The sequence below is a fragment of the Alligator sinensis genome, unplaced genomic scaffold (genome assembly GCF_000455745.1).
Source record: "Alligator sinensis unplaced genomic scaffold, ASM45574v1 scaffold406_1, whole genome shotgun sequence".
NCBI lineage: Eukaryota > Metazoa > Chordata > Crocodylia > Alligatoridae > Alligator > Alligator sinensis.
This window is the reverse complement of record NW_005842181.1, coordinates 478868-493182: the sequence shown is the minus strand read 5'-3', so window position 1 is coordinate 493182 and position 14315 is coordinate 478868. Positions and strand designations below refer to the sequence as shown.

General features: G+C 43.1%; 1 protein-coding gene across 1 annotated transcript in view; it reads right to left on the bottom strand.

The window, feature by feature from the left end:
- LOC102380174 (probable tRNA methyltransferase 9B) overlaps positions 1–11181 on the bottom strand; it is an 81027-nt gene extending 69846 nt beyond the window's left edge. Inside the window, exon 1 of the mRNA XM_025207105.1 lies at positions 10943–11181. The gene's annotated coding sequence lies outside the window, so the exon portion shown is untranslated. The remainder of the gene's footprint in view (positions 1–10942) is intronic.
- Between the last annotated feature and the right edge of the window lie 3134 nt (positions 11182–14315).

The window sequence follows — 14315 nt, the reverse complement described above, 5'->3', positions numbered from 1 at the left end:
ACATAATCCTTTGCTTGTACTATATACTTGCATTTAATTGTAATTTTTCTGTACCTTTTTATAATTAAGACTAATTTTAAAGGTTGTTCCGTTTATTACATTTAACCCTATTTTTCTACTTTTTAACTTTTGCTATTTTTATTTCATTCTTGATTTTTCTAAGACTTGTTTTTAGTTCTTGTTTTTATAATTTAAAGTTGGGTTATTATTATACCAATAACCCAATCAGTTTCACAACTTGTTTTTCTTCCTTCCTCCTATCTCATACCCATAGCCCCCGGATCTAGACTACAGCTGCCTCCCACAGAAGCATGCAAGTATAACCAAAAAACCTGCACAATAGTTGATGATCAAAATAGAGCATCTGTCTCAGGAAGAACAGGCTAAACTCATTATGTAAACATGGAGAAAGGATTCAGTGTCATGCCCCATCCTCCACCCCCAACAAAAAAAAAAAAATCTGCTAAACAGGTTAGAGGACGGCTGCTATGTACCAGATGAAGACTGACAGGATATTAACAACCACAAATTAGCTGATAAGCGTTTTTAACCTTACAGGCCACCCCAGCTAGGGAAATGGCCCATTGTGTGCAAGCACAAACCATGTGTACAGCCAGTGACACATGCTGTTAACTGGTTTTACATCTAGTTAAAAGTTGTAATAGGGATATAACCAAAATCCCTGAGCTGCCGAAATTGTTGTCCAGTTTTGACCTTCTGGAATTTTTGACTTTTTGGAGTTCTTATAAAACCTTGATTTACCTAAGTAAATAAGCCATTAGCATATATTGCCATTTTACTATTAAACCCATTTCCAGATCATGAATATATTAAACACTGTTTCTGTTGGTAGTACTGTGCCCTGGGGCACTTCATTAATAACTCCTTTGCATGCAGAGAATGGACAGTTTATTCCTGCTCCCACTTTATTTCCCATCTATTAACCTGTTTTTAATCCATGACGAGACTACATCTATCACCCCATGGTTACCAAGTTTCGCTAATAGTCTCTTGTGAGGAACTTTATCAAAGCCTTTTGAAAGGCTAAAATTATATCCATTTGTTCTCCTTTATGCATTACTTTGGGGATACTTTCAAAGAATTTTAATGAGGTAGAAAAGCACAACATATGGCAGCTGCACTGCTTTCTCAGTTTTATATTTTGTTACCAAGCAATGATTTTCCATACTACTTCTTTCCATTCTAAAGGCTACTGCTGTAATTCCCAGATGGATAACAAGGAAGTAGTACTAGCACAAATCATGGAAAACCTATGAATATTTGAGGAAGACATGTCAAAACATCAGGCCTTTATATAGATAGTCCTTGCCTCCAGAGATAATCTGGGATAAGCAAGTTTATGGGATCAAGCCCCATATAAGGTCCACAAAAACAGTATCACCCTTTAAAAGGTAATGGTGAGAAAGCATGTGAAGTTTTTGTTTTCCTTAATTGGGGTTCCAAATATGTAACCAGGCCTGCCTGTCACCACAAAGGGAACTATTTAGGAATGAATGTAGAGCAGGTGTCCACCAGCTAGGAAATCTTCCACTGGGTGGGGGATGGTAGGAGAGGAAGTTTTCCCCCAGAGAAAACTGGGGTTTCAGCTATTTAAATCCATGCAAATTTCAAGAATCCTGGAGTTTTCTAAGGAAGTAATAGGAAACCATAAGGGCATCTCTTGTCTCTGGACTGCCACCTGAGGAGGAATTCCACTGTGTGTGCATCTTGGGGGAGGGAGATGCACATGACTTTGCTGCTCTTTATCCTTTCCTATGTCTTCCTACTGTGTGGTCTGCAAGCCTACAGAGGGTCTTCCCAAGGTTAGAGGGCAGAGGGAATACACTGCAAACTCCCAGATGCAGGGGGGCAGCTTGGGAATTCAGGGTTTGGCCCACAGCCCATACTAAAGTATGACAACTGTTAGACTGCAGATGTGTTGACACCACTATATTCTTGACTAGGGGTGGGCAATTATTTGGGCCCGCAGGCCACATAGGCAGTTCTGGGGAGCTGCCAGGGGCTGGGTTGCGCCCCCCCCCCCCCCCCCCGCCACAACAGCCCAGAGCTTGTGTGCCCTGTGGCTCCCCCCTGCCACTGCAAACAGTGTACAGCTCCAGCCCCAGCCCTGACCCCAGCCCACCCCATGCCTGCTCCAGACTCGCGCTGGCCACAGTGGACCAGCCAGAACCTGTGCACACAGCTCCAACCGCAGCCCACCCCATGCCTGCTCTAGACCACTTGCCCATGCCAAGCAGTGGCCAGGAAGAAGTTGCTGCTCAGCACGGGGAAAAGAGGCCTCTCATTGTTGCCGGGCCCTTCTTGCTGCAGCCACCTGAAGCCCATGCTCAGGCTGCCCTGAAGCTCCTCTCTGCTGCTGTCACAGCCACCTCTGGGCCACCCAGTGGGGTAGCAGTGGCAGTGCAGAGGAGCTTCAGGGCAGCCCTAGCATGGGCTCCAGGAGGCTGCAGCAAGAACGGCCCAGCAGTGGCGAGAGGGAGAGGCTGCTTTTCTTTTGCGCAGAGCAACAGCTTCTACCTGGATACCACTACTCACCATGGGCAAGCGAGTCCGGAGCAGGTGTGGGGTGGGGCGGGCCAGGAGTGGGGCTGTGTGCATGGGTTTTGGCTGGTCCAGAGCTGGTCTGCTCCATCAGGCTGAGTCTGGAGAGGGTGCAGGGCATGTTCGGCTCAGGGCTGTGTGTGTGGGTCCCCTCCAGTACCATGAGCTGGGGTCAGTGGTGGCAGCAGCTGGAAGGAGCTGCCACCTGGGCTGTCTAGAAAGGCAGACCAGCTGCAGAGCTGCCTCAAATTCACTGTGTGCCCAGGGGTGGCAAGACATGCCACGGAAACAGAAGGTGCTTGGGCCAGGCAGGACCAAGGGACCCACCGTGGGCCAAACAAAGTCCCTTCGCAGGCCGTATTTTGCCCAGCCCTGTTCTTGACCAATACTATCTTCCCATCTGTCTGCCTCTCTCCTTCTGTTGCTTGTTGTCCTGTGTTTACATTGTAAGCTCTTTGGGCAGGGACATCTTTTTGTTCTTTGTTAATGCCTAGTGCAATGAGGCCTTGGCCCATGACTAGGACTTCTAGATGCTGTGATAATAAAATTCTAAAAATTTTTAGTTTTGAATCATTGGTGTTAAGTAGTTATATATTTTAATCCTGTTTCAGCAAGGCCTAGAGCAACTAAATTTACCACCTTTCAACCAAGAATAGTTAAAATATGCTCTATTTACCTATGAAAAATTAAGATAAGAGATAGAGTACAATTATACCAATAACTGAGGCTATCCTCTACAGCAACATTGGGATCTCACTGAACGTTCCCAGCACACGCACACCTGATCTTGTTCTCCCTGTGAAGTACAGCAGAAACACTACAGCATACTGGTTTGCTCTGAGGTTGTATATTGACAAATTGACTTCATCACAGCCTGTTCAGGGATGCCTAGATATCATCTGAATACTAATGCTGGCATTGTGGTGACTTTCCAAAGCTAAGTGCTAAAACTCATAGGATTGGTTGAACCACCATACAAATTTCCTTTGTTATTGCTGTGGCCTCACATTCCAAAACCCTGCCTGGCATGAAACTATGAACATTTCAACATTGCCAACAAATGATATCTGACAAGTAAACATACTTCTGCAACAGGACTTGGAATTTGAACTCTGAATGTCTTCGTTTCAGGATGATTTCATATCACCAGTTTCTTCATGCAAAGCATTAAAAGTGTCCTTCCTCTTTGAAAAGCTACCCAGAGAATCAATAAAAAGCGTGAAGTTTCAACAAGCAATAGCTCCCAAAAGCTAAACCAATTTGAGAATAATGTTCACCAATATACCTTTCAAGAAGGTGAAGCATGGACAATCTCAAAAAAATCTTTTATAGGAAAAAACAATTTCCGCCTCCGTTTTTCATATGAGTTGGGAACTCTGGGCCTGATTCTCAGATCATTTACATCAGCATAAATCAGGAGAACTGCAAAAAAGTAATTTATGGTGATGTGAAGTCAATGGGAGAGGAAAATTAAACAGAATTGATATTTCCCAGTGAAGTATCAGTACTCCTTTCTGGCTGTTAGACAAGATAGTGATTAGAATGTATCACCCTTACTTGAAACAAATCTGATCTATGATTTAAGAAATTATGCAACTTGATTCAGGTTATTTTTAATAGTGTCTTATAAATATTAAATACTCATACATCCAGGGGATAGAGCATGCCAGGATCACTGAAACAGTATCAACATGCCATGCTCTGACAATCCTCAGCTATCAGAACTTTTCTTTTCCACTAAAACAGTTCCCAAACTACTCTAATTTATGGTGCAGCCAGTGGGAAACTGACCCCAGAGTTAGGAAACTGCAACCTATGCCTTTGTGGTCCCCTCCTTTGCCTTGTCCAGTAGGTCCTGACATGCTCAAAAGAATCTAGGTCCAAAATAAACTTCAGGTCTGCCATGAGCAAGTGCAGCTTGTATCCCTCTTTAAAACTCTCTCTACAGTTTTCTCTTCCCTGATGCTCACAAAAAATTGATAATGGTTAGACAGCTGGTGCACTGAGATGTGTAATTATTACATTCACCAACTGTATCCCACTGTTCTCCTGGCTTCCCCCATTTGTTTGTCACCTCATTGTTTCCTTATGCCAGTTCTCAACCTTTTTGAACTCAAGGCCCCTCTCCTTATACTCAAGACATCTCATGTTAAACTCAAGACACTGATTAGACAAATATGCTAGCTCTTAGTTTCCACTCATTTTTTTGTGTACAGAAAAACAATATAATTTTTCTGTTGCAAAAAACTCAAAGACCACAACAGGTCAGAATGTTTTTGACACCATGGATTCCTATTTGAAAGCTCAGGGCTTATCTTGTGAATCATGTGTAGGTGGTGGCACACCTAACAGTGCTTATATTGTGCAAGATCTTAAAAGATCTTGCAGCACCCTAGGATGCTTATGTCTCCCTAACTGAGAATCACTGCTTTATGCTCTTCTTTCAGTATTAATATTTTGTGAACTCTTCAGGCAGGGATCATCTTTTTGTTTTGTGTTGGTACAGCATGCATCACAGTGGGGCAATGATCCCTTTCTTTGGGTTCAGAGATGCTGCTACAATACAGATTTAAAAAAAAAAAATCTATAACAGGGGTGTCAAAGTAAGGCTTGCAGACAGAATCCAGAATGATCAGCCATTTCACTTGGCTTGTAGGGCTCCTGGAGGGACAACGAATTTGGGAATGGGGACTGCCATCAAATTCCCTTGCATGGAACCCCACTGAGGACAGGTGTTGTTGGCAAGTGGGGATTGAGTGGGATGTGATGGGCATGTTAACTCCAGCACAACCACTGCCGGGTCCAGATCTAGCCTGCCTGTGAGGCTCTTCACAGTCCAGATCCAACCCACGAAGTACCCCACAGTCTGGATCCAGCCCATGGTGTGGGTCAAATTTCACACCTCTAATCTATATAATTAGTTTTACTTGTTTCAGGGTATACCTCATCAGCCGATTTATTTTCCTCACAAACTAGTTTGCTGTCTGTGCAGGTTAGTGTTTTTTCTGTCTCAGTTTATTCTGATCTGAACTATGCCAGTGGTCTTCACTGACTTTAGAGCAGTTCTCTGGCTTATCACATGTGTAACTAAGATGAGGATCTGTGTATTTTCTCTTTCCACTTTGTTGTTTTTCAGTCTTGCCCTTCCCCCACCAACCTTCCAGTTCCCTGCATCTGCACTGCTGCATCAAGTCTTCACTTCACAGGAATATTCCCTGAAGTCCTGAGTTCCTTGAAACACAGTATTTTGTTTAAAAGGCAGAAAGGCCTTTCTGGGCTGACACTGGAATACCTGAGGGATATCTACTGAACTTACTGCATGAATGTTGACAGTATCAGCAAGAGACAAATAGAAGCCCTACTACTTACTCCTGGACTAAACAGGGTCAGGGAAACGCCACAGTATTTACACAAAAATATATACATCCCCAAATTTCCTTGTTTGCTGTTCTGCAAAAGCCTGTTTAAACAAGACTAAGCAGAAAAATACTTGTGCAGCAATTCTATTAGATAGCACCAACAACAAGAATAAATGTATATGCTGGGAACAGTCTATATTGATATTTCTCTGAATTTCTTTTTTTCTGAAGTATAAATTATTTATGTCTAACACAGAAGGACACTTTTAACATCATGTTAGAGTTAATATACAGTGATTTTTGCTATAATAAAACAATGACAATTGGACTTCTGTTTAAAGAATGGAAAAAATCACTACCTGTGTTTTTGACTTCTCACAGGCAAAGCCATTCACCAGCCTGCTACTGTTAAGGACCCAATGCTGTGACTGCTATTAAAGCACTCTATGTTCATCCTGACAGAGTTCATAAAAGATGAGGTAAAACAGTTTATAAGTGCAGCATAACTTCATGGAGCGGTCTTCATTTAAAATACCATATTTTGAAAAAATCCTTGAAAGACTGCTCAGAATTAGACGGAGCCCCAGAAAGTAGTGACAATATATATTTGTATTTTTATTAAAAGAGACTAAGGTCTATAATTCATTTTGACACAAAAACAGATAGCTGTAGCCATATTTAAACCCTGTGTGTATTCACTGCAGGGTTTACGTGCTCCCTTCTACCCCCTTCTAGGGAGAAAAAGGCACAAAGAATAAAAGATACTTTATACAAACAGGGTTCAAATGATGGGGCAGCTCAGGGGGGCTGACCCCCCCTGTAAGATTTAAAAATCATAACCTGGGGGGATTTCCGATTTTATTAGGGCATTGTGATGGGCAGCCCAATTTTTTTGCAGCTGTCCCCAAGAGTCAAAGTGTAATTCAAACCCTGGATACAACACCCTTCTTTCACAGATAAAGGTCGGGGGATATAGGAATAGAGGTATATGAGGCCTTTACTATTTAGGTCCCTGACAGACATTAAAGAAAAGGTGGGATGCAACCTGATGTGGGATACCGATAATCATGCTTCCTGCCATGCCACACATGAATAGCAGGAGGTGAGATTTTGGGATCCAGGATCAGGTACCATTGTGTCATATTGCTGGTGCAGGGGGAGCTCAATCCTGGACTCCCACTCCATCAGCAAGTAGCAAGGACACTCCCCCAACTGGAAGGTCTGATCATCTGACAGGGGCTCCCAACCTCAGGAACACCTGGTATACTCTTTGGCTGGGAGATGTGATCACCTGAATCTTGAGAGGCTCCCATGTGCTTCAGAAGCTGGGCATTGGTCACACATTTATTAAAGGCATAATAGGAACCAGCCACAGTTATTACACATACTTCATGTAATAACCTCATTGATTATTCCTCATTTTATCATACTATTAATTGTTGGAATGTGTGGCCAGGTGACAACTTAAGACATGATTAACCAGTTAATCACATCTGGAGTGTAATGTCTGCCCGGGCCCTGATTCTTAGGTAGAGACAAAGAATCAAATAATCATTTTTCTGCCAATACAACTCCAGTGAGGGTATAAAGGCAAAGGTGTACCCATACAAAAAATTGGAGGAAATCAGAGGAATCCAGGGGTAAGAATGCAACAGCCCTGCTGCAGTTCTGAGGGGGCCAATAGCAGGGTAATAATAAGAGATGTCCCTCTCATCCTGTCCAGTGGCTATACATTAAATACCTCTCCAAATACCTGGAGATAATTTAATCACTGTAATCAATTCCTTGGTGTAAATGAGTGTGCACCAGTGTAACTGAACATGTATTTACATTGCAATCCAGAAATATGATTTCTATTTGTGTAGGTTCACCCATGTACTTGATATATTGGATATGTAGCAGGCTTGCCTTTCAGAGCTTGGGTTGAGTCCCAGGCTTGAAATTTTGCTGTTTTGATTGGTGGAGCCCATCCACCAATCAGGAGGCAGCAAGAGGAGTTAAGCCATGGCCCTTTCCTGAGGGGAGGGGGAGAGGAGCTCTCCCCGGACCTGACTGTAGACAGCAACACTGTCAGGTCTAGAAGACTTCAGGGGTGGAGCCCTGGAGAGTATAAAAAGAGCTGCGTGTTCAGCACAAGGGAGATGCATCTGGGACAGAGAAGAGCGGGGCTTAGAAGAGCTGAGGAGAGCTGCTCAGAAGGGTGAAGCAGTAGCCCAGAAGCACCCCTGAAGACTTCCATCGTTGGGGAACAGTGGACAGCTCCAGCAGCTAGACTCTCAGTGTGCAGCACAATGCACAACATCCAGACCCTGGGAGCTGCTCAAGGCGGCTCAGGTCTGCATCCTTTGGTGCATGGCCAGAGACACAGAGCACAGGCCAGTGCATGGAGCAGGATCTTTGGAGCGCTTGGGCGGCTCAGGCCCCCAACTCCTGGCACAAGGCTGGGAGCTCAGTGCAGGAGGTGCTTGCATGGAGGGTCCGGGAGTAGACCAAGCCCTGTGCTGCATGAGGCAGCCTGGGCCTCCAACCCATAGCAAAAGGTTGAGTCCAGGGAGCCAGGCAGTGCTCGGGCTACTGTGCCAGCAGACAGGGCCAAGCCAGAGGCCTCAGAAGCCCTGCATAGCGGAGCCCCTGTTTCAGGGGACAGCGACCCCTCCAAAGCACACCGCAGGCAAGAGAGCAGCTTAGCACAGAGGACGAGGGTCACCCTCCAGGCCTGGGAGCTGTCAGTTGCAGGGAAAAAGGATTCCCACAGGGGAGGGGGAATCCCCCCTGGTTAATTAAGGGCTCCTGAAAGTGGAGGTCCCACTGGGAGGGCCCTCTTGAAGTTACCAGCTTCCTTGAAGGGCTTGAGAAAAAGCCCAAGGGCATTGGGGTTTCCCCTTGGGATTAAGTTTATCTTTGAGGTTCTTGTGCTGTAAGTGGTGTGATGTCATGCCTTATATTTTGTGAACTCTCATGTTTGTAAATTAGTAGATGAGTAGAGTCCTAGGGCTCTGCTGGGACCCCCTTTTGCTATTATTTCACCTATTTGTATTTATTTGTGGCTTATTTATTGTTCACCTATACTTATCTATAGTTTATCTGTTGGCTATCTATGTTTATTTTGGGGTTTATCTCTTTCAGATCAGATACTTACCTGTAACTTACCTGTATCTGGAGCACTGGTTTAAGGTTATATAGCATTTACCCAGAGGGTATTTTTTTTGTTATTTGTTTAGATATATTATATATATAGTATATAAGTTTATATCCATGTTTATTTTCCTTCTGATAAGTTAATGTAAATAAATGTGTATATAGCTAAGTCCCCTGACTGTCCTGGCCAGGTTCTATAGGGACAGAGGGAAACTAAGTGGTCTGCAGTTTCCCCACAGTACACCTGCCAGCTAACAATTCCTTTCAATTGGAGAAAGAGAGTATATACCTGAGTACACCTGGGCTACAGATATAATATTAAGCTAGCTAGGTGCTGATATCAAGGTAGCTCTTGGAAAATGGAGCTCAGCACAGGCCAATTGCCAGAGCATCTTCCCCGGAGCCTGAGTAAGTTTTGCAGCTCACGTTGAACACTGTGCTATTTTAGCTACCTTGCTATCAGTACCTGAGCCGGCTAGCTTAACATTATATCAAGTATTACAGTAGGACCTGAAGTCACCCTTTTGCACTGCAGTGCTGACATATTCTGAAAGGATTCTTATCCCTGAACTTGCATTAGTGTTCCTGGGGAATATCATGTTAAAGGGTCAATGTGTGGTAGGACTTTTGCCCTTCCTGTCTCTCCTGTTTGAATGTGTGTGGCATAAATTACAGAAGAACATAACAGAGGTCCTAATCCTTCGATTAGCTCTGGCCAGATCAAACATCAGTATTCTCTGATCTTTCTGAAGCTTCCATTGGGAGCCAGTGTAAAGCTGAGATATCAATACTCCTTTCTCAGTCATTTGAATATTGTATTGTATCCAATCCGAAATGAACTACTTGGTGCTTTTGTAATGGTAAAAGAGAAATAAATTAAGTTTTGTCAGTACATACACACATATACATATTTTGGATAGATAGAGAGATAGATAAGGAAAAATGTCCTCTCTCTCTCTTTCTGAATGATGCTAGGAATATTTTTTCTTAATAAATGAAAGTCTGATATTGTTAGAACAGAAGTTCTTACTGAATTATACTTTTTCCCCTTCTTCTAATCTGTTCCTACTTTCTGGCAGTAAGATGTTTTTAGCTGTAACTTATTTCTATATTCCAGATTTTTACAGAAATAAGTATAAGCCAAATGAAGTAAAATGAAAACATATTCATGCAGCTGTTTCTTCCTATCACCTTTAATCTTTCATGCACTTTAAAATATGTGCTTCCCACAGAGGGAGAAAGAGATCTATTTTTACTTTATGTGAATATAAAAGTAATTTGTTGCCATAGCAATATTTTTCCATCTCGAATGTTCTGAACACTGTAGTTGCTTCAGGTTTGGGGCAAACTGTAGTAGCCATCATCACAGCCCATGTATAGTGTCATGCTTCAATAACCTCTTCAGTTCCTTTATAAATTTCATCTTTCTGCTTAACAGTATTAAAAACTGTTAATTCAACACACATGTTGATCACTATACAAGCTTAATCTAGAGAGAAATTTCAAATAATCATTTACAAGTATCTTTTTTAATTTAAGAAAGCTTTTCTAGTCCAGACACAGAAATAAAAACAAACTGCATCCAGTAGGCAAAATTCTGAAGCCCACAACAGTTATGAATGTGATTCTGAGAACAGAGTTTGGCTCACTATAGGGCTGTGTTTTCTAAGTGCTGTATCATCCTCTTATAGACTTCTTCCACGTAGAGATCAGAATGATAGTGGTTAGCATTTAGCTTCCCCTGAGGTCCTCCAATAAGCAGAGGATAGGATTATGGAAGTGTCCTAAATTTTAGTCTTCAGAGCTACTGAAACCCATAAGATCTGCCTAAGAACATCTGCAAGAGCCTGGACCACATCAACAGAAGTACCATGCCTACTCACTGTAGCTCCTGTCCCACCACATTAGGGCGTAACTGTCATCATTATAGAACAATACAGTGGTAGACATCAAAGCCCATCCTCCATTTTGGTGGCATCTTGACTGTAGGGTATGGGACAGACCAGCTGGCTGTAGCTTAAAGCAGGCTCTCATTGCTATCTATATAATGTTATAAGAAAAAGAAATTACCAGTAGTTGTTCAATACAAAATCTTAATAAGAAAATGAAAACAAAAACCATCTCTCTTGCCCTCTTTTGCTCCTTGGAAGCCCCCGCAGACTCCCCCACGTACCTTGGATAAAAGGGTCTGGCAGCACTGAAGGGAAATCTGAGCTAAGGGTGACACTACTTACAAAGTCCGTTAACTGGACTGGGGTGGATATGTATAATGCCATCACCCTGATAAAATCCACTCCTACCAAATGATATTCATATCTCCTGTGAGGCACCCTAGACTTCATCAAAGCTGAACTGCTGCATTCTCTATTTGAAAGGGAGGCAATCTGTATGTCTGTGATATTACTGCTCCTGACTGGATAAGAACTGTGCATGTCCTGCCATTTTTCTTACCTAGAGCAGATTTCATCATACTCAGGTCTGGCTGTTTGCCTCCGCCATCTGTTTCACCTGATCTTTTAAACTGTAACTATGGGGCATAGAATGCCATTTACTGTGTATCTGTACAGAGCCTGGCACAATCTGGCCTCTCTGCAAGACTGAAATATAAATGTCAAATAATAATTATTACTGAACATGTTTTGAAGCATGTTGTTGTGATAGCTTTATTTCTTCTGAAATTTAGCAGATCTTTTTCTAGTCCAAATTTTAATATTTTAGGTAAACTGGTAGAACCACACAAAATACATGATTGTTTCAAATGCTATGTTGTGGTCTATCTGAAATTAAACACTACACATACTGGTACTCTTTATACTTTAGAATGAAATTCTCTGCAGCCCAGGTGGCTTGCTCAGAAATAATTCTCTACCACCCCGCCATTTTTCTGCGGTCATTTGCACCTCTGCAAAGTGTCTCTGAGTTTTTTTATACAACAACAGACAGAGAAAACAAAATGTGAAATCTAAGTTGACAAAACCTGGCCAGAGGTGTCATGGGGCAAGACAGTATCTGGACTACTCTAAACTTACTTGTCTTAGCTGACCAAATTTCTAGGTGCTGGTGCCCTTTTAAGTACAATACACAGAGATTTCACTATTAATCAGTATAAACTGTTTAAACTTACTGAAACAGTGAAAACCTTACACTAAACCAGGGGTCAGCAACATTAGCCATGCAGGGCTGGAGCTTGTGACATTGTTCCCAGCCACAGCTATGAATCTTCTCATAGCTCAAGCTGCCTGTGCTTAACCTCACTGCAAATACTAGGCCCCTCTGCTGTAAAAGTAAGTACAGGCACAGTGCAGCATTGCAGACAGATGGCTTGACACAGCTGTGTGCTGCCCAGTCCTTCATGCCACCCCAGGCTAGGTTGGACCTTCCTCGGACAGATGCAACCTCTTTGTAGGCTTGATCCAGCCTGGCGGCCGTAGGTCACTAGTGCCTGCACTAAATAACACTCCTGGAGACAGGGACATATTTATGCTTTCATTTTAACTGATAAGGAAATAAGTTGAACCACTGAGGATTTAAATGATTTGCCCAAGGTCAAGCAGGGCTGAACAGAAGTCTTCTGACTGCCAGTCTTATACCATAACCACAAGGCACACACATAAGGCTTCACATTTACGTATGAGAGACAGAGAGAGGGATCTGTGAAACTGTGGCTATGCAAGAGAAAAAAAAATTAAGAAAGTCTCTATGAGATTGTTAACTAAAAAGCAAAACCAAAAATATCTTTTACAAGCTCTAAAAAAAACCTAAAAGCAATAACAATCAAGCAGAATAGTTCAAAACAGCATGTACGATAACGCATGTACACATGCCTAACATAGCAACAGACTTGTTACTCAACAGCAGAATGGTTAATTAGTTAATTTACCTTAATATAGAAGTGAAAATAATACATTGTCATATATTTTACATGTTTTTTATCCTGTACATTTTATACGTATTTTGGATTGCATTGTGTGTATGTATGAACCATAACTTCAGTTGTCCTAGGATTAAGAGTGGCAAAATTAATGTTTGTACAGCATATAACATACTGTATCAAGAGAAAATGTTTAATATTATAAAGTTCAACTAAACACCTTTGCTCATTGGCAAAAAAAAAAAAAAAGCTATTCTGAAAGTTGTGAAACATCAGTCTGGTCCTACCCACACCAACACCCTAATGTAGCTTACAAACATCATTGTATTATATGGAGACAGGGCAAACATTCACTCATTGTTTTTTTTTTCCCCTTCCTGTTACCTTGTTTCTCCCCAGGCACACAATTCCCTTCCTGTTACCTTGTTTCTCATCAGCCAGGCAATTTTACTACTGGCAGTGCTCCAAAATGGTTGGAGATTCATGAATGCAAATATTTATTGTAATATGAAAATATTAGGGGTGTGTGCACCTTGAGATATGCATTTCCTTAAAATGTAGCACAGCCCCTGATAATACCTAACAACACTGGTGATAGCTACATCTCCATGGAAGAAAGATCAGTGAGAAGTACCAACAAAAGACACACGAATGTAGAATAGAAATACTTCCCTGTAAAAAGGAAAGCTCAAGAGGAAAATCTGCCTACCCCATGGGGCAGAAACTCCTGAACTCCCTGCCTCTCTCCTGATTCTGCAACAGTATGGGAGGGCGTTTTCTCTCTGGCACGTACATGCAGGCACAACGACTTCACAAAGAGTGAAAGAGCTCACAGGGGTTTTAGAAACGGGGGAGACCTGGGAGCCCTAGGGGCGATTTTGCAGCCGGAGAGATCAGTGGTTCTCAAGCTTTTGGGACTCGAGGCCCCCGCATTGCACTTGAGGCACCTCTCCTGGGACTCAAGGCTCCCCGCAATGGCCTCAAGGCAGCACCATACCTAGACTCCTGGCGGCCCCGGGTGAACTTTTAGTATCAGACATCCCTTCACCAGCGATGATAATAATACTAACAATAATAAATCCAATTTCAGGCCCCTTTTTCTGTCTGCATCTGCCCGGTTCACCCATCCCTGTGTCCGGCCCTGCCTCAAAGGCACCCCTTATCGGCCTCAACATGCCCCCACTGGACTCGAGGAGCCCCTCACTCCTCTATAACCTTTCTGAGCCGAGTGGCACCCAGTTGCAAAAACCAGGCTATGCCAGTGCTCCCCTCCTTGCAGAGGGGTCGGGCAAGGGCAAGCATGGCCCTGCCCCCTTATCTCCTCCCCACCGCCCCTGGACGGGCCGCGGCTCGCCCCCGGCCCAGCCCGGCCCCGCGGCGTCCGG